The sequence below is a fragment of the Podarcis bocagei genome (assembly GCF_964188305.1).
Source record: "Podarcis bocagei genome assembly, chromosome: 2".
NCBI lineage: Eukaryota > Metazoa > Chordata > Lepidosauria > Squamata > Lacertidae > Podarcis > Podarcis bocagei.
In genome coordinates, this window is record NC_138126.1 from 3,580,712 (window position 1) to 3,602,480 (window position 21,769).

The 21,769-nt window shown below is 43.3% G+C and overlaps 1 protein-coding gene across 1 annotated transcript in view; it reads left to right on the forward strand.

The window, feature by feature from the left end:
- The first annotated feature begins 5,903 nt into the window (after positions 1 to 5,903).
- Positions 5,904 to 21,769, forward strand: part of LOC308580800 (uncharacterized protein) — a 96,696-nt gene continuing 80,830 nt past the window's right edge. Inside the window, exon 1 of the mRNA XM_081182981.1 lies at positions 5,904 to 5,952. The gene's annotated coding sequence lies outside the window, so the exon portion shown is untranslated. The remainder of the gene's footprint in view (positions 5,953 to 21,769) is intronic.

The window sequence follows — 21,769 nt, forward strand, 5'->3', positions numbered from 1 at the left end:
CTTTTGCACATATTTTGGCTAAAAGATTAATAAAGGTGTTAGCAGAAGAAATTCATAAAGATCAAGCGGGCTTTCTCCCGGGCAGACATTTGTCTGACAATACAAGGAACATAATTAATATTTTAAGAGAAATTACAAGTGAATATCAACACTAAAGCAGTTCTTATATTTGTGGACGCGGAGAAAGCCTTTGACAACATTTCTTGGAGCTTCATGAAGAAAAATCTACAAGGGATGGGGGTTGGTCAAGGGTTTGAAAATAGTATAGGTGCAATTTATTCAGAACAAAAGGCTAAGTTAATTGTGAACAATGTAGTGACAGAAGAATTTAAGATTGAGAAAGGAACATGACAAGGTTGCCCAATCTCTCCATTGCTTTTCATATCGGTCCTGGAGGTCCTTTTAAATATGATTAGAAGGGACCGATTGGTTAAAGGTATACAAGTCGGAGCTAAACAGTACAAGTTTGAAAGCATTTGCTGATGATTTGGTATTGACATTACAGGAGCCAGAGTCTAGCACTAAAAGAGTACTGGAAGTAATTCAAGAATTTGGCCAGGTAGCAGGTTTTAAGCTGAACAAAATGAAAACTAAGGTGCTAGAGAAAAACCTAACAGGGATTGAGAGAGAGAGGTTCCAGAAAGAGACAGGATTAACATTGGTTAAGAAAGTGAAATAGTTAGGGGTTAATATGACAGCTAAAAATGTGAATTTAAGGATAACTGAAAAATGTTGGACGGAAGTGAAAAAGGATTTAGAAATATGGTCAAATTGAAGTTATCAATGCTGGGCCGAATTGCTACGATAAAAATGAATGTATTGCCTAGAATGCTGTTTTTGTTTCAAGCATTGCAAATTATTGATAAAATGGATTGTTTCAAGAAGTGGCAGAGAGATATTTCTAGATTTGTCTGGCAGGGCAAGAAACCTCAAATAAAATTTAAGATATTAACAGATGCTAAAGAAAGAGGTGGATTTGCCCTGCCAGACTTTAAACTTTATTATGAATCAGCCGCTTTTTGCTGGCTGGGAGAATGGTTGCTTCTTGAAAACACTGACGTGCTGGACTTAGAAGGTTTCAATAATGTATTTGGATGGCATGCATATTTGTGGTATGATAAGGTCAAAGCACATAAAGCATTTAAAAATCATATTGTCAGGAAAGCTTTGTTTAATGTTTGGACAAGATATAAGGATTTGCTTGAAAATAAAACTCCAAGGTGGCTGTCTCCAATGGAAGCGAAGGCTCAGAAAAAACTCAATATGGAGGCCAAATGGCCGAAATATTGGGAAATATTGGAACAAGAGGGAGATAGATTGAAACTACAGAGTTTTGAAAAACTAAAAAACAAAGTGTGTGATTGGCTCCATTATTATCAAATAATGGAGGCATATAATCTGGATTAAAAAATTGGTTTTCAGGTGGAAAAATCAAAATTGGAAACACAGCTGTTAGACCCCAAAAGTAAGAATTTGTCAAGAATGTATAACTTGCTGTTGAAATGGAACACCCAGGATGAGACGGTGAAATCAGCTATGATTAAATGGGCACAGGATGTTGGGACATATTATGATGGCTGACTGGGAACAGTTATGTACCACAGGTATCAAATTCACGGCATGTAATGCCTTAAGAGAGAATATAATGAAAATGATCTATAGGTGGTACATGACACCAGTCAAGCTTGCAAAAATTTACCACTTGCCTGATAATAAATGTTGGAAATGTAAAGAGACTGAAGGTACATTCTTTCACCTTTGGTGGACATGCCCAAGGATCAAGACCTTCTGGGAAATGATCTATAATGAAATAAAAAAGGTATTTAAATATACTTTTCTGAAGAAACCAGAGGCCTTCCTCCTGGGCATGGTCGGCCAATTGGTGCCAAAGAAGGACAGAACTTCCTTTATGTATGCCACAACAGCAGCAAGAATACTCATCGCAAAGTATTGGAAGACACAAGATCTACCCACTCAGGAAGAATGGCAGATGAAGGTGATGGACCTCATGGAAATGGCGGAAATGACTGGCAGAATCTGAGACCAGGGAGAAGAGTTGGTGGAAGAAGATTGGAAGAAATTTAAAGTTTATTTACAGAAATATAGTAAAATTAAGGATTGTTAGAAGGAGGCTGGAATGAAGTTATGTGACTTTAGCAGAATATTATAAAGGATTTAAGTAAAAATAGATTGTTGAAGGAAAGAAGGAAAGGTAAAGTTATATTAAGATAAATTAATGGAAAAAAATATGGGAAAGATGGAAAGGATTTGCTGAAATAGCTAATTGAAGTAGAATACAAAAAAGGGAGGTGTGAGGAGGTCAAAGAAACAAGTAAATGAAAGTTAAGTTATGGAAGGTTCGTTGTATTTTTTGTGTGTGTGTGTATTTTTTGTCTAATTGTTTTTATTTTTTCTGTTTTTCTGTTGTTGTTGTCTCTTTTCTCTATTGTATTGTTTAAAACTTAAATATTATTTTAAAAAAGAGGAAATGTTCATGTGTGTGTTAAATGCTTCACTGTAAGCTCCTAGCCAATTATCCCCCAAATAACAGACACAGGGGAGAAACCATACGGATGATGATTATGTGGAAAGATGTTCAGGCAGGTCCCAAACTTGGAATGCTAAGGGACAACTGTGGGAATGTTAATGCTTTTTAAGATGCTGTCTAGGTTTGTCATTGCTTTTCTCCCAAGAAGCAGGCGTCTTTTAATTTTGTGGCTGCTGTCACCATCTGCAGTGATCATGGAGCCCAAGAAAGTAAAATCTCTCACTCCCTCAATTTCTTCCCCTTCTATTTGCCAGGAGGTGATGGGACCAGTGGTCATGATCTTCGTTTTTTTGATGTTGAGCTTCAGACCATATTTTTGCGCTCTCCTCTTTCACCCTCAATAAAAAGTTCTGCTGGATTTCTCAGAGGCCTTTAATACCATTGACCACAACAACCTCCTGGAACGTGTAGAGGAACTGGGAGCTGGCGGCACTGTTACGCAGTGGGTCCACTCCTTTCTCCTGGGTCGTATCCAGAAGGTGGTCTTGGGGGATGAGTGTTGGACCCCTGGGCTCTCACTTGTGGGGTGTCACAGGGTTCCATCCTCTTCCACATGCTGCTGGGAGAGATCTTCAAGGGGGTGGGATGGGTGTTCATCAATATGTGGATGATACCCAGTTCTACCTCGCTTTCAAATCGGAACCAGTGAAAGGTGCTGAAAGTCCTGTGTGAGTGTCTGGAGGCAGTTGCAGGATATATAGCGGCTAACGGATTGAGGTTGAATCCTGACAAGACAGATGCACTGTTTTGGGGGACGGGGCAGGCTAGATTGGAGAATTCCTGGTCCTGAAAGGGGCAACTGTGCCCCTGAAGGACCAGTTGTGCAGCCTGGGAGTCATTTTGGACTCACAGCTTTGCATGGAGGCACAGGTCAATTCTGTGTCCATGGCAGTGTCTACCAGCTGCCTCTGGTATGCAGGCTGAGACCCTACCTGCCCGCAGACTGTCTCACCAGAGTGGTGCATGCTCTAGTTATCTCCCGCTTGGACTACTGCAATGCGCTCTCCGTGGGGCTACCTTTGAAGGTGACCTGGAAACGACAACTAATCCAGAATGCTGCAGCTAGACAGGTGACTGGGAGCGGCCAAGACCACATAACAATACCAGTCTTGAAAGACCTACACTGGCTCCCAGTATGTTTTTGAGCACAATTCAAAGTGTTGGTGCTGACCTTTAAACCCTTAAAGGCCTCAGCCCAGTAGACCTGAAGGAGCATCTCCACCCTCATCGTTTTGCCAGGACAATGATGTCCAGCTCCGAGGGCCTTCTGGCGGTTCCCTCACTGTGAGAAGCGAAGTTACAGGCAACCGGGCAGAGGGCCGTCTCAGTAGTGGCGCCCACTCTGTGGAAAGCCCTCCCATCATATATCAAAGAAATAAACAACTATCTGACGTTTAGAAGACATCTGAAGGCAGCTCTGTTTAAGGAAGGTTTTAATGATTGATGTTTTCATGTATTTTTTAATATTTTGTTGGAAGCCACCCAGAATGGCTGGGTTTAATAATAAAATAATAATAATAATAATATTGAACTAATTCTTCAATCGTGCTTCTGGGGAGTCTTCCTGCAATAAGACCACTGTGTACACAAGGGTTTCACAAACCTGGGTTTCCATCTCTTTTTGGAAGACAACTGCTAAAGACATAGGAAAAACAATCATTGGAAAACAAATAAATATTGATATATATTTATGAAGGCAACCCAGCTTAGGGAAGATTTTTATGTTGATGTTTCATTGTGTAAATAAATAATAATAGTCACACATACGTATATACGTATAAAAATTCCTTCCAGTAGCACCTTAAAGACCAAGTTAGTTATTGGTATGAGCTGTCGTGTGCATGCACACTTCTTCAGATACACTGGAATTTTTATTTTGACTATGGCAGACCAACACGGCTACCTATCTGTATATACGTATATTATTTAAACTATACAAATAATTGTAATAAATCAGCACGGCCCCTGCGTCTTATTACTGCCTCCCGTTTACCTAGCCCAGTCTTAAGCAGACATGGATTATGCCTTTCTTCTTCTTCTGGCCTTTTTGAGGACCCAGGAAGAGTCTCCGTAAGACCCTCAACTTAACTCTATTGAAATGATAAAATAACAAAAGTAAATAAGGAAAGAATAAGTGTGCAGCTGCCACCCTGCTGTGGAGGGAAACATAAATCCATCATCTCATACACAAACAACAAGCCACCCGCTCCCGCCCGCATTTCGACTTTCCACCCCACATTCTATACATTCCGCTGTGGGGAGAGAGGCGACTTGGGGGGAGGAGGAGGGGGCCCTTTCCCGACGGAGCCCCAAGAGCAGGAGGCCAAAGGCAGCGCCATCTCTTCCTGTTTCCATCCCAACACAGGCAGGGGCTGCTCTGCCAACGGAGCTCTAGAGGCGCGCGCCTGCGACAAGGAACCCGAAGTGTCTCTAGGTCGGAAGTTTCCAGGGGGGGGGCAAAGTGGAAAGTGGGAGGTTTCCCGAAGGGGAGGAGGGGTGTGGGTTGACTAGTTCCCCTCACCCCCCCCTACTCCGCTTTCTATTGCGGGGGAAGGAACCCGGAACAGCGAGCAAGGGTGGCGGAGGTCCAGAGAGGCCAAAGAGGTAAAGAGGCTGCGTGGGAAAGGGGGCGATTTAGGGGGAAGAGGGAAAGACAGAGACCCCTCCTGCAAACAGAGCCATAGCTATGGGGGGTGGGCTAGCCGGGGGGGGGGTTGCTTTTTTGCACCAGGTGGCGCCTCCAGCAGGGCGCCGTTGAGGATGTCTTTGTGGGGACGCAAAGGTCCCCAATCGGGTCTTTGACTCGGGGGAAATCCAGCCTAGTTTCCCCCCTGCCCGCAAGAAAGCCCCCCTCCTGGGCCTCATAAGGAGGGGCTCCGATCCCCGCAATCCTGCTGCGAAGGGGGGGCCCAACACCTGCAGGGATTGCGTGGCAGGATCTCCTTACGGCCCCTCCCCCCCACCCATGTTTCTTTTCCCTGGGGGTCCAGGAGGTGCTCAAGGCCCCCGATCCATGCAATCCAGCTGCCCTCTCCTTTCCAGCGCCCTCCCCTCCACACGCGTCTCTTTTCCCCGGGGGCTCAAGCGACGCTGAACTGCCCTGCACCCCTGGGCTCTCTTGCCTGAACTGAAACGTGATGCCCACCAAGGGGGTCCCCACGAAGACCCCCGTCCCCAAGCAGGGTTGGATTTGAACCCAGGACCCAAACACGACGCCCCCCCGCCCTCTGCCGTTTCCTGCTGGCAGGAATCCCTGCGCCTTGAGGGAGAGACGGAGGCCACGAAAGGGTTAAAGGAAGTGAAATAGGCCTGGATAGAGACCCCCCCCCCATCTCCGTCTTGGGAGGCCCCTCCGGATGGAGAGGTTGGCGCGCCCGGGAGAGATGCGGCGCAGAGGGCGAGGGGTGAGCGGTGCCAAGGGGCTTTCTGGGCGCAGGGGAGACTGTGGGACGGAGGGAGGAGGGCAGAGGAAGTTGGGGGGCTGAGGGAGGAATGGCAGCATCCCTGGGGTATAGAAGGTCAGCAGAGCAGAGAGGGAGGGAGGAAGACTCTTCCTTTTGGAGAGATGTCTCCATCCTTGGGCGCTGGAGGAGGAATTTCTGGTGGTGGGTCTGCCTTGGCTTCTCCCTTCTGCCCACTCTGCCTGATAAGGGGGGCGGGGGTCCACTGATTTTCCTCACCCTTTCCTCCCTGGAAGCTCAGTCCTCTCCCCACTGATCCTCGGCTGCATTGCTGTTATTGTTGTTTAGTCGTGTCCAACTCGATTTGCCAGGAGGTGATGGGACCAGTGGCCATGATCTTGGTTTTTTGGATGTTGAGCTTCAGACCATATTTTGCACTCTCCTCTTTCACCCTCATTAAAAGGTTCTTTAATTCCTCCTCACTTTCTGCCATCAATCAAGGTTGTGTCATTTGCATATCTGAGGTGGTTGATAATTCTTCCGGCAATCTTAATTCCGGTTTGGGATTCATCCAGCCCTGCCTTTCGCACGATGAATTCTGCATATAAGTTAAATAAGCAGGGAGACAATAAACAGCCTTGTACTCCTTTCCCAATTTTGAACCAATCAGTTGTTCCATATCCAGTTCTAACTGTAGCTTCTTGTCCCACATAGAGATTTCTCAGGAGACAGATGAGGTGATCAGGCACTCCCATTTCTTTAAGAACTTGCCATAGTTTGCTGTGGTCGACACAGTCAAAGGCTTTTGCTTGGTCAATGAAGCAGAAGTAGATGTCCTTCTGGAACTCTCTAGCTTTCTCCATAATCCAGCGCATGTTTGCAATTTAGTCTCTAGTTCCTCTGCTTCTTCTAAATACAGCTTGCAGTTCTCGGTCCACATACTGCTTGAGCCTTCCTTGTATAATTTTAAGCATAAGCTTGCTAGCGTGTGAAATGAGTGCAATTGTGTGGTAGTTGGAGCATTCTTTGACACTGCCCTTCTTTGGGATTGGGATGCAGACTGTTCTTTTCCAATCCTCTGGCCACTGCTGAGTTTTCCAAATAGTCAAACCCTTGGTCCACCTTGGAGAGGAGAAGAGAGAAAAAGCTGGAAGGTCCTTAGAGGGAGGAGGGAGGAGGAGGCCTTCTCCAAAGCAGCTCTTTGCTTCTGGAAGCCCCTCCCAGGAAGTAGCCAGATACCTCTTCCTCTCTCTCAGGCTCCCATCCTTAAGTGTTTCCACTGCATGGTTAATCAGTGGTGGTGGTGCTGATGATGTATATATACCAATTCAACAATGTGGCAGAAGGATGCTATAGAAAGGCTTTCAGGGTTTATATATAAGTATATCCAGAAGGCATTTCTATTACTTTTATTTTTTGTAGGCAATGTCAGAGTGGGTTACAAACGGAGATACAATCTATCTGCATCCAAAGATCTCATGGAACTTTGAAGTGTCAGGCATAGCCCTATTGGCTTTAGCCCAAACGTAGCAGAGTTTTCCTGCACAGCGAAGAAGCTAGTTGCGGCGGTAATGACTAGTCAGCTAGACTCAGAATAACTATTTACAGGATTTATTAAAAGGAAAAATAAAACCAGCAGAGTTTCTGCATACAAATAAAAGCAAAATAAATCCTCTCCTTCTCTCTCTCATAACCATACACAGCACTTCTAACTCCTAACACACCTCACATCAAACTGTGCTAGCAATCCCTAGATAACAGAGTTGAGTGCTGCTCGTTAACCAATCAGAGTGAGTAGTTTCTAGGTCAAGCAGACCTGGGCTTTCTGCCAAGAGTAAATTGACACCAGCTTGAGTTAATTGGTGAAGCTAGAATCTGCAAGTTTCCCACGAGAACCAATTAACAGAAACTGAAACCGAAACTGAACACCCCCTCACAGATTCTGCTGAACAATTAACACCAAATACACCTATGTAGGAGATTATTTTTCCAGCAAACCTAAACCCTTGCACATTCGCTTGTTCTTTATCTTTGCCAATGGTTTAGTTAACACATCTGCTACATTTTCTTCACTTGATACATAAGTACAGGTGATTACATTGTCTTGTACACAGCAACGTACATTTTGGTATTTTACAGAGATATGTTTGGAACGCGATTTGAAACCCTCTGTTTTACTTAAGGTTATACAAGCTTGATTATCAATGTAAACTTGTACTGGTTCTCCACAATTTACATTTAAATCTGCCATCAAATGCTTGAAATAAATCACCTCGTTGCACAATTCACTCAATGCGGCGTACTCTGATTCTGTTGGTGACACACTTACAACGTCTTGCTTGCGTGACCGCCAGCTGATTAAAGCTCCACCGACCATTATGACTAGTCCTGTGACAGATTTTCTATCCGGCAAATTTCCCCAGTCACTATCACAGTAGCAACTCAACATTTCATCCTCTGAAGAATTTAATTGTAACATATAGCCAATTGTCTGTTTAAGATACCTCAGAACTTGTTTTACCCCTTTCCAGGCATTTAGTGTGGGTTTTGAGACCAATCTACTTAATATGCCTACTGCGTAGCTAATATCAGGTCTGGACCACTGTGCTATATACAATAAACTTCCAATTACAGAGTGATATACATCAGGGTGTTCAAATTCAGGACTCTCATCTATGTGAAGTGTTTTTATGAAACCTGGATCCATAGGCACCGCTGCCCCTTTGCAATCCTGCATCCTGTATGTAGTCAGTAGTTGTTTAACTTTGTTCTACTGACTAATTAGGCAGCTGCCATCTTGGGCCCAGCACACTTCCAACCCTAGATATGTCCTAACCGGGCCTAAGTCTTTCACTTTGAACTTACTGGACAATTGCTTGGCAAATCTTTTAGTTTGTTTATCTGTTTTGCAGGCATACAATACATCATCTACATAAATCAGACAAAACTCTTGATCACTGCCTGTACCACGTACATAAACACAATTGTCAGCTGTACTCTGCTTGAAACCAAATGACACTAAGGCCTCATGGAAACATTTGTTCCAAGATCTTGCAGCCTGTTTGAGACCATATAGAGCTTTGTTTAATTTCAACACTCTATTGGAACCTGTCTCATAACCAGGCGGTTCGGCTAGATACAGGTCTTCTGATATTGGTGCATGTAAATATGCAGTCTGGATATCAAAATGGTTTAACAGGAGTTTTCTCTTTGCTCCAAGCGTTAGAATCAGCCTTACACTGTCCCCCTTAGCAGTAGGGGAAAAAGTCTCGTCATAATCTTTTCCAGGCCTCTGAGAATATCCTTGAGCCACTAAACGAGCTTTGTATTTGTACTCTCCTGTCACCAGAGGTTTAAGTTTGTACACCCACCTGCAGCCTACAATCTTTGCCCCCTCAGGCGCTGCTACTGGTGTAAAAACCTTGTGCTCATTCAGAGAGGACATCTCTTCCTCCATTGCCTGTTTCCAGCGCTCTGCCTCCTCTTTTGGTAACTTTAACACCTCCTGAAAACTCTTGGGCTCTGCACTTACACTAAACACATTTGCAGTATCTGGGGAAAAACGCACTGGAGGCACTCCTTTGTTTTGTCTTTTAGATCTTCTGGGAGAAAATTTTTCTTCTGACCCACTTTCCTCCTCAGAACTATGACCTTTCTTTTGTTGCTTAGCAACTGGGCTCTGGCTAACTCCACTTTCTTGAGAGCTCTTATCTGAACTTTCCTCCCCCTCAGACTCTGACTCCCTGTGTCTACCTTCAGAGTCATGAAGCTCCTGGGAAGGTTCAAACCAAACCTCAGTATTGGCATGTAGTCTCTCCCAGCCACTATGTTCACAAAAACTGGCATTCCTGGAGATCACAATGCCATTTGTCCCTTCAGCAAAGCGAAAACCTTTTCCCAGCTCCTGGTAACCCACAAACACTAACTGTTTGGTCTTAGGATCTCCCTTCTTTCTCATTTGTTTCGGAATTAATACCCAGGCTTTTGATCCAAACACATGCAAATGGTCAATTTTAGGTTTTTTCTGAAACAATTTAAAGTACGGGGTTGTACCTATTGTTTGATGAAAGAGCCTATTTTGGAGATAACACGCGGTGAGCATGCTCTCCCCCCAATAAGACATGGGTAAATCAGCATCATCAAGCATGGCAAACATCATATCCTGTAAAGATCTGTTTTTTCGCTCTGCAACGCCATTCTCCTCTGGGGGAAAAACGTTCGTTTTTCTATGCCCAATGCCACGCTTTTGTAACCAATCTTTAAAGGCATTTGACATAAATTCGCCACCTCTGTCCGTCTGAATCCTTCTGAGTTTAACAGACAGAAATCTTTCCACAGATGCCACCCAGCCTTTAAACTTAGTGAACACGTCACCCTTATTCTTCATGGGAAAAACCCAAGAATAACGCGTGGCGTCATCCACAATTGTTAGTGAAAAGCGCGATCCACCCCTGCTTACAGCAAATGGACCAATTACGTCCATGTGAACCAGCTGTAGCGGTGACTCACTAACTCTGTCACTTCTGGGGTAAGAGACTCTGTGGGTTTTAACCTTTTTACAGACATTACAATCAAGGTACTTGTTACAACTCTTTAAATTACCCCCATCAGCCAATTCAGACATTTTTAGTACACTTTTCCAGCAAGCATGCCCCATTTTCCTATGCAATAAGTGCACACAGTTGTCATGTATAGCTTTGTTATTCACTGCAGGCTGAGATTTACTGACTACTGCTGCAACTTGAGATCCTGCTTTAAGCCAAAACAAGCCTCCCTCTGACTTAGCAGTGCCTAAAATCTCACCAGCCTTCTTAATAATGCAACTGTCTCCTTCAAAATACACTTTAAACCCAGCTTTCAGCAAACAATCTACAGACATCAGATTGCTCCTTAATGACGGCACACAAAGTACATTTTGCAGGCATTCACGAAGACAAGGAACAAAAACTGCGCCCCCTGAAATCACTTCGGAAGTACTTCCGTCTGCTAGAGCCACTTGGCTGCGCTGTGCTGAGTTCTTGGAAACAAACAATTCATCTGAATTCACGATGTGGCGAGACGCTCCCGAATCGACCACCCAGACCGCTTGTTTCTCATCAGCAATCTTGACCTCGCCGGTCACCAGCTGAGCCGACTGTTTTTGTTTGAAGAATTTCTTTTTCCGCTGCTGCTGCTGCTGATCTTGTCTCTGCTCCTGCACCGGCAACTGAGACTTGACCAACTCCGGACATTGTCGTTTTAGATGCGCTGAAGACCCACATCGGAAACAACGCCTAACAGCAAACGCTGACTCCTCACCGGTACGCTGCTTTTGCTTCACCTCTGGCACGGCATGAGAACTCCTTCCAAACCGCCCACCTGTAGAAGCCTCTGCAGCCAACGACCTTTCTTGCCTCTTCTGCCATTCTTCAATCAAACGCCCAGTAACGTAACTGACTGATAAATCACGCTCCTGTATGCCTTCTAGAGACAAAACTAAATTATCCCAGCTTTCCGGGAGAGAACTCAAAATAATAGCCACCTTCTCCTGCTGGTCTAATGCACAGTCTCTTTCCTGTAGCGCAGTAAACTTTAACTGTAAACTGTGTAGGTGTTCCTGCATTGTAACCCCAGGCTGTAACATTGCCTTGTACAATGCCTTGCGAATGAACAGCTTGGAAACCGCTGTCTCACGCACATGGAGTTCTTTAAGTGCTTGCCACACACCTCTAGCTGTCTTGATTCCCCTCACATACGGCAACTGGGAATCTTCCAGCCCCAAGACAATTGTGGCCCTTGCTCTTTGGTCTTTATCGAGGTCTTCATCATCAGGCTTCGTAGGAAACTTACTCACCACCTGCCAGAGACGATCCCTCTGCAGCACTGCCTGCATGCGTTCCGACCACAGCAAGTAATTGGAGTCATTCAGACGCTCAAAAGCCATCTGAACTGGTTGTGAGGCCATCTTGAGAGCGATGTCCCTGGAACCCGGAACCAGCTACTCACGACCACCGAGAGAGAAAACAGGAACCACAGCACCCAGCACTCACACGCTGCAGCTGTTGTCCTTGTGTCCGCTGCGTCACCAGCTCACCACGGTCAGGAACCAGCCAGAGAACAACAACTTCTGGAACTACTGGAACCAACGCCGTTGATGCTGACACCACCGCAACTCAGGCTGGCAGCACAATGCCCATAACCTCATGGAACTTTGAAGTGTCAGGCATAGCCCTATTGGCTTTAGCCCAAACGTAGCAGAGTTTTCCTGCACAGCGAAGAAGCTAGTTGCGGCGGTAATGACTAGTCAGCTAGACTCAGAATAACTATTTACAGGATTTATTAAAAGGAAAAATAAAACCAGCAGAGTTTCTGCATACAAATAAAAGCAAAATAAATCCTCTCCTTCTCTCTCTCATAACCATACACAGCACTTCTAACTCCTAACACACCTCACATCAAACTGTGCTAGCAATCCCTAGATAACAGAGTTGAGTGCTGCTCGTTAACCAATCAGAGTGAGTAGTTTCTAGGTCAAGCAGACCTGGGCTTTCTGCCAAGAGTAAATTGACACCAGCTTGAGTTAATTGGTGAAGCTAGAATCTGCAAGTTTCCCACGAGAACCAATTAACAGAAACTGAAACCGAAACTGAACAAGATCCATAATCCGTCCCAGTCTGGGGCATTTCCATGGTAGACAATACCTGTGGCTGGAGGCTCTACACTCAGGGCTGTGCATCAGCAGGCCTGGAATTGCCAGTATTACAGGAAAGGGTTGGGAACTTGCCAAATTTACAGACTGTATGTGAAAACAAAAAAAAAATTCCTTCTAGTAGTACCTTAAAGACCAACTAAGTTAGTTCTTGGTATGAGCTTTCGTGTGCATGCACACTTCTTCAGAGACTGTATGTGAGTGAGAGTTTGTGTGTGAGGTGATAGTTTACAGCAACCGTGTAAGTTTCTCCATCCGTAACTTTTCAGGAGCCGATATTGCGGTAGGAATTCTAAAATCTACAAAGAGACTCTCAGGATAATGGAGATTGCGAGTCTTCCTGCTCCACAGTCCACATCCTCAGCCTGCAGCCCACAAATGCTGAGACCATAAACCTTTTATTAGCCCTTAACGGGACACCAGCTACTTTGTTAGACTTTCTTCAACACATGAATATTTTTGAATACTTTTCCAGTCACGTAAATAGCACTTCCATTTTACTCATTCCACACAGGAGAGAATCTGATCTGCAAGTCTGAGCTCAACTCCTTCCTTGAAACAGAAAAATAAAGAGACTTTGAGAGGTATGTCCTTCCTCTTGCCTGGGAGATGGTATCTTTGTAGGTCTCGTTTCATTTTGTGGGAACATGAGAAAAGTCCTGCTGTATTAGGATCAGGGCCCACCTCATCCATCATCCTCTTCTCACAAGGACCAGCCAAGGAGAAACCCCCCAGCAGGGCCAACAGCCGTCTCCCCACTCAGGACTCCCAGCCCCTGGGATTCAGATGAATAATTCCTCCGTAGGGTGGGGGGAGTAATAGCTGGGAACTGAAGGACTGCTACTGAAATGGTGGGTGGTTCTGAGAAGGTGGACACAATGGAGCCGCCTCAGGAAGTAAATGGTGCAGGATTAGGGAATGTGTGCAGTTGGTTGGAGTGTATCAGGGAGATGTTACACATCACGGAGGAAGGAGGGAACAATACAGATATTTAGCTTTTTCAGAGGAGGAGGAAGATGGAGAAAGTGTGTCCCTCCAGATGCTGTTCCAGTAGAACTCCCATCATCCCTGGACATTGGCCATCCTTGCTTGGGCTGATGGTACTTTGAGTCCAGCCACATCTGGAGGGCCAGAGGTGCCGCACCTCAGCATAGAGGATTCCCCTAGGGGCTCAGACTCACATGGGAGGTCCAGGTGGGTATAGATACCAAGGGTTACTGAGACACGTTTTCAGGGATTATGATTGATACCTAGACTCCAAATCCAAGGTGCCCACAGTAAATGAAGGTTTTGATGATACCCTCAAAGAGGTCTGGTTTATATTCCAGAAGACGGCCAACCAGGGAATAGATCTGAAGGTTCTGAACTGAGTTACAATCGAGATTCTGAGTTACAATTCAGGCTGAGAAATGGAGGCAGGGGTCCTAAATGTCATCTAACGATGGTTTCCCCCCTCACACTCTCTTCTGGTGGAAGCATCTCTGATTGTACCTCCTCTCTCAAAAGTCACATTCTTTCCTTCCACCCCCTTTTGTTGACATCCATCTGCCTCGAGACACAATGTAGAGTCTCCATGAGGTTGTAGTCAAACAGGGGTGTTAGAAGCACAGACGTGACCCCCGCAGAATACAGGGCAGTGTGTGTGGATGTCCTGGGCTGCCTACACGACAAGGCCATCTTCTCCAGCAGGGTGGCCCCGTTTAAAAATGCAAAAATCCGGACAGAGTTGTTGAGCTTTTTAAAAATACAAATTCTCCCCCGCAAAAACAGCTTTTGAGCTTTCCTGATGTTTCCCACCATAGAAATCTTCGGAATATAATGGAGTATTGCAGCAGCGGTTTTGCCTTGTGTGGGTGATAAATCCCAATCTGTACACAGGCTTCTTGCTTAATCTAAGAAGGCTTTATTATGTACAGAAAAATCATCATAAATCACCCTGGAGATCTGGCAGACATTCTCTCCGGCTCAACAGCTAAAAGCAAAAGTAACTCACACGCAAAGAAGGATTCCCGTATGTGAACAAAACCAGGCCTCAGAATGTGAGACGTCACACAGAACTGTTTAACCCTGTAAGTTCTGGTTCTCCTCGCAAGAAACGGTAGCCTTGCCAGACGTCTAGGTGGACCTTTTGCCGATCTTGTGAAAATCCTGCTCGATTCCCGGGGGGGAGCAGACCTATGGCAGCCCTACCTTCTCAACCTTCTTGATATGGTCCAAAGGGAAGCAGAGCAATATTTTTGGCCCCAGCTTGGTCCCAGGAGTTACCAGAAGGAGGCGTACAAGGACTCCATCCAACATCTTGCAATGTATTAGGACCGATAGAAGCTCCATATAAAGCACTCAGGAGTCCAGCTGTGTTGCAAGGAGAACTTTATTCCAGCTGCAGTCCTGCAGCATCATAAAGTACCATAAATCAGCCTTCCTACATACGGGGGAGAAGCCATTGTGGAGAAGTCAAGCATACCTCTGTATACAAGCTGGCTATAGACCAATTAGGCAGCGCCCCATCTCTTGGGATGCTGACTCACCACATGGAACTGAGTCAGCATTTCCACTTATCATAGTGTTAACTCCTTGATACCCACAACACTCCAACACAATCGTCTTAAGGACGTCACTCCCGATTCGTGTAGGGTTTACTGCTTAGCCTCTTCTTTTCCTGAAGATATTCACGCAAGGCAGCAGAGGTTTAGGATCAGAGTTTTTCTTCTGCTGCTTGGCCTCCCTTCCCAGGTTGATGAGCCCCTCACTTCCCTCTACGGCACTTGCATAAACCACCTGCTTGACTGTTGGAGTCACAATTGGTCTCGTCTGCTCATTGTGCCAGAGCCTGTCATCACATGCAGTGAAAGTCCCCGACTCACCAAGGGATTGAGACCCATCAATTATCCTCAACTGGTTTAGTTGGCCTGTCGAAGCTTTTCCTGGGTTGTGTGTGCTGTTGCATGCTGACAGCTTCTAGGACCCACAGGTGAGAGTACAGGTTGGGGATTAATGGTGGACCATTCATCCCAGAAGGAGCCCTATATGTCCCCCACGAGAGGTACTATCCCAGCCCCAACACCCCAAGACATAATACTATTAATGTATTTGATATCTCAGGAATAAATTTGTGTCTTCAGCAATAAAACTAATAGCTTCATCCTATGAATGAATCAGTGCTAAATATCCAAGGCTGAAGTTTCCATTAAGTGCAGTTATATATTGATGTTTAATATCGACCTTCTTCAGTGTGACACAGATTCCGCATTGAAATAGAGGAGGTACGTCCAGGAGTGAGGCAAATGGAGAAAGGACAGTGAGAGAGGCCTGGGCAGAGAATTTACACTAGGATAGTCCAGTGTCAGAAAACGGGAACGAGGTCAGGTGGCACATCATAATTATAAATATTATTTGGAATGAGTGGTAATTGAACTTGATGTGTGTCATACTCCTTTGTTCTCTCCCTTGAAACACCAACAGGATTTTGTTTCCCTGTACTCTGAAGCAGACGATGGAGAAGACAGGCAAGAATTCTGGGGGGCCATCTGTAAATTCAAAAGGAATAACGAAGAAACCATTTGAATGTATAGAGTGTGGAAAGAGCTTCTCTCATAGTGGGAAACTTCGACGACATCATCAAACTCACACAGGGGAGAAACCATTTGAATGTATAGAGTGTGGAAAGAGCTTCAGTCAAAGGGGACACTTAAGACAACATCAACGAACTCACACAGGGGAAAAACCATTTGAATGTATAGAGTGTGGAAAGAGCTTCAGTCTAAGGGGAAACCTTAGAATACATCAGCGAACTCACACAGGGGAGAAACCATTCAGATGTATAGAGTGTGGAAAGAGCTTCTCTGATAGTTGGAAACTTCAACGGCATCATCTAACTCACACAGCGGAGAAACCATTCAGATGCATGGAGTGTGGAAAGAACTTCAGTGATAGTGGACACTATAGAGAACATCAGCGAACTCACACAGGGGAAAAACCATTTAAATGTATAGAGTGTGGAAAGAGCTTCAGTCAAAGTGGACACTATAGACTACATCAACAAACTCACACAGTGGAGAAACCATTTGAATGTATAGAGTGTGGAAAGAGCTTCAGTCAAAGTGGACACTATAGAGTACACCAACAAACACACACAGGGGAAAAACCATTTAAATGCATAGAGTGTGGAAAGAGTTTCAGTCAAAGTGGACACTATAGACTACATCAACAAACTCACACAATGGAGAAACCATTTGAATGTATAGCGTGTGGAAAGAGCTTCAGTCAAAGTGAGAAACTTCAACAACATCATCAAACTCACACAGGGGAGAAACCGTTTAAATGTATGCAGTGTGGTAAAAGTTTCAATAAAAGTGGACACTATAAAGTACATCAGCGAACTCATACAGGGGAAAAACCATTTGAATGTATAGAGTGTGGAAAGAGCTTCGCTGATAGTGGGAAACTTCGACTACATCATCAAACTCACACAGGGGAAAAACCATTTAAATGTATAGAGTGTGGAAAGAGCTTCAATCTAAGTGAAACCCTTAGAAAACATCAGCGAACTCACACAGGGGAGAAACCATTTAAATGTATAGAGTGTGGGAAGAGCTTCAGTCAAAGTGGACACTTAAGACAACATCAACGAACTCACACAGGGGAAAAACCATTTGAATGTATAGAGTGTGGAAAGAGCTTCAGTCATAGTGGACACTGTAAACGACATCAACGAACACACGGGAAAAACCATTTGACTGCATAGAGTGTGGAAAGAGCTTCAGTTGAAGTGAAAACCTTAGAACACATCATCAAACTCAGGGGAGAAACCATTTAAATGTACAGAGTGTGGAAAGAGCTTCAGTCGAAGTGGGCACTATAAAATTCATCTACAAATTCACATGGGTGGAACGCTTTAAATGTAAGGAGTACGGAAAGTAATGCGGGTAACATCTTAAAATAGTAGAATACAAGATGCAGTGTAATGTTAGGGAGGAGTGTGTCATCTGGAGAGCTGGTGGTGAATAATGGTGGGCTGAGTGTCACATGGTTTTTGGTCTTTGGTGGAGAGATTGGAAATGTTCATGTGGAGGTGGAGAAGGACAGTTTGATAGACCTTCTTACTCAGGAATTTGCTGATTTTTGGGACTTGCAATTGGATCAAGATGATTTTAAAATTGTGACTGCCTTTAGACTCGGAAGAGGAGGGAGGAAAGAGAAGAATAGAATAAGAGACTGTTTGATTACCCTCCGATCTAAAGAAGAGAGAGACAAAATTTTGGGCTGCCACTATCAGAACCCTCTGGTAATACTACAGTCAAGAGTGGAGATCTTTAAGGACATTCCGAAATATTTTTTGGATCTTAGGTTGGACTACAGTGACCTGGTTGGCTTATTGAGAAAGAACAAAATTAACTTCAGCTGGGAATTCCCCCAAGGCCTATCCTTCAATTTCAGAGGAAAGAAGATAAAGATAAAATCAGCGGAAGATAAAGCTAAATTTTTGGACAAGCACGGAGACGATTTACAGAAGGAGCTGGGGCAAAAGCCAGAAGTATCGGACAGAAGACCACTTGATAGAGGACTAGAACAAAAAGCGCTGGAAAAAGGATCACCAATACTGGATGTAGCAAACCTATCCTATGGACTGGACAATTTAGTGAAACCAACAGAAGAAGAGCAACTACAGGGTGCACTTGGAGGAAAATCAAAGTAACCACATCATGGCACTGCAAATATTAAGCTGGAACATTAATGGTTGTAACTATCCCGAGAAAAGACGCAGAGTCTTTCATTTATTGAAAAAGGAACAATTGGACTTCATTTGGCTACAAGAAACACATGTGACTAGGCTACATAGGAAAATTCTGAGTAATAAAAGATTGGGACCAGAATTTATTTCATCAGACAAAGTTAAAAAAAGAGGAGTAGTAATCTATGCAAAGGAGAGCCTATCACCGAAATTTATATTTAAAGACGATCAAGGAAGTCTTGTGGCAATTGAAATTCAATCACAAGGAGAGAAATTTCTAATTGTAGGCATTTATGCACCAAATGAGGGAAAATCGGAATTCTTTAAGAAGCTGCATGAGACTCTATTGGACTATATGGATTACAATATAATTTTGATGGGGGACGTGAATGGAGTGGTTTCTACAAATATGGATAAGGCACAGAGACAGGTAGTCACCAAGGATGGAAGATTACCAAAAACTTTCTTTGACATGACTGACAATTTGGACTTAATTGACACTTGGAGATTGAAGAACCCTCTGGGAAGAGAGGGAACTTTCTTCTCTGAGGCTAAAATGACATGGACAAGAATTGACCAAATCTGGGCAACTAGAGGGCTGGCTCCAAAGATCAGAAAAGTGGAAATTTGCCCTAAAACTTGTTCCGACCATAATGCTGTGAAGATGGAAATGAAACTAACACCAATTGGTTCCTTTAGATGGAGGATGAATGACACTTTGTTTAGAAATGAAGAAGTGACCAAGAAGGCCCAAAAAATCTTGAGAGACTATTTCGAGATAAATATGAACACTACGGTTGAAAAAAAGAGTAATTTGGGACGCAAGCAAAGCGGTTATGACAGGTTTCTTGATACAACAGAATGCAATCAAGAAGAGGCTCCAAAATGAGAAAAAAGATAAAATTCTGGAGAAAATAAAGGAAGGAGAAAAGAAATTGAGAGTGAAACCAAAGTTGCAGGAGATCCTGAAAGAGATAAAGCTATACCAAGTACAATATACAAAATTGATGAATCAGGAAATAGAATGGAAAATTAAACAGATGAGACAAAAGACATTTGAATCGGCAAATAAATGCGGGGAACTACTGGCTTGGCAAATGAAAAATAGACAAAAACTCAATACTATTACAAACTTGGAAGTGGAAGGAAAGAATATACAGAATCCAGTGGAGATAAGAAAGTGCTTCCAGAGGTATTTTAAACAACTATATACACAAGAGACGCAGAAAGAAATAGACATTGACTGCTTTTTGAAAATAAATGGATTACAAAAAATCTCTCAAGAAAACAAGTTAATGTTGAACTACAAAATAACGGATCAGGAGGTAGAAGGGGCCATTCAGAACATGCAATTAGGTAAATCACCAGGACCGGATGGTTTGACTTCAAGATATTATAGATCCATGAAAGAATGGCTAGTTCAACCTTTAAAGGAAGTCTGTAATGAAATATTGGAAGGGAAAAGGGCACCAGTGTCGTGGAAGGAAGCCTATATTACACTTATACCAAAAATAGAATCTGAAAAGACACAGTTTAAGAACTACTGCCCCATATCTTTGCTCAATGTGGATTATAAAATTTTTGCAGATATTTTGGCTAAAAGATTAATAAAGGTGTTAGCAGAAGAAATTCATAAAGATCAAGCGGGCTTTCTCCCGGGCAGACATTTGTCTGACAATACAAGGAACATAATTAATATTTTAAGAGAAATTACAAGTGAATATCAACACTAAAGCAGTTCTTATATTTGTGGACGCGGAGAAAGCCTTTGACAACATTTCTTGGAGCTTCATGAAGAAAAATCTACAAGGGATGGGGGTTGGTCAAGGGTTTGAAAATGGTATAGGTGCAATTTATTCAGAACAAAAGGCTAAGTTAATTGTGAACAATGTAGTGACAGAAGAATTTAAGATAGAGAAAGGAACATGACAAGGTTGCCCAATCTCTCCATTGCTTTTCATATCGGTCCTGGAGGTCCTTTTAAATATGATTAGAAGGGACCAATTGGTTAAAGGTATACAAGTCGGAGCTAAACAGTACAAGTTGAAAGCATTTGCTGATGATTTGGTATTGACATTACAGGAGCCAGAGTCTAGTACTAAAAGAGTACTGGAAGTAATTCAAGAATTTGGCCAGGTAGCAGGTTTTAAGCTGAAGAAAATGAAAACTAAGGTGCTAGAGAAAAACCTAACAGGGATTGAGAGAGAGAGGTTCCAGAAAGAGACAGGATTAACATTGGTTAAGAAAGTGAAATAGTTAGGGGTTAATATGACAGCTAAAAATGTGAATTTAAGGATAACTGAAAAATGTTGGACGGAAGTGAAAAAGGATTTAGAAATATGGTCAAATTGAAGTTATCAATGCTGGGCCGAATTGCTGCGATAAAAATGAATGTATTGCCTAGAATGCTGTTTTTGTTTCAAGCATTGCAAATTATTGATAAAATGGATTGTTTCAAGAAGTGTCAGAGATATATTTCTAGATTTGTCTGGCAGGGCAAGAAACCTCAAATAAAATTTAAGATATTAACAGATGCTAAAGAAAGAGGTGGATTTGCCCTGCCAGACCTTAAACTTTATTATGAATCAGCCGCTTTTTGCTGGCTGGGAGAATGGTTGCTTCTTGAAAACACTGACGTGCTGGACTTAGAAGGTTTCAATAATGTATTTGGATGGCATGCATATTTGTGGTATGATAAGGTCAAAGCACATAAAGCATTTAAAAATCATATTGTCAGGAAAGCTTTGTTTAATGTTTGGACAAGATATAAGGATTTGCTTGAAAATAAAACTCCAAGGTGGCTGTCTCCAATGGAAGCGAAGGCTCAGAAAAAACTCAATATGGAGGCCAAATGGCCGAAATATTGGGAAATATTGGAACAAGAGGGAGATAGATTGAAACTACAGAGTTTTGAAAAACTAAAAAACAAAGTGTGTGGTTGGCTCCATTATTATCAAATAATGGAGGCATATAATCTGGATTAAAAAATTGGTTTTCAGGTGGAAAAATCAAAATTGGAAACACAGCTGTTAGACCCTAAAAGTAAGAATTTGTCAAGAATGTATAACTTGCTGTTGAAATGGAACACCCAGGATGAGACGGTGAAATCAGCTATGATTAAATGGGCACAGGATGTTGGGACATAATATTATGATGGCTGACTGGGAACAGTTATGTACCACAGGTATCAAATTCACGGCATGTAATGCCTTAAGAGAGAATATAATGAAAATGATCTATAGGTGGTACATGACACCAGTCAAGCTTGCAAAAATTTACCACTTGCCTGATAATAAATGTTGGAAATGTAAAGAGACTGAAGGTACATTCTTTCACCTTTGGTGGACATGCCCAAGGATCAAGACCTTCTGGGAAATGATCTATAATGAAATAAAAAAGGT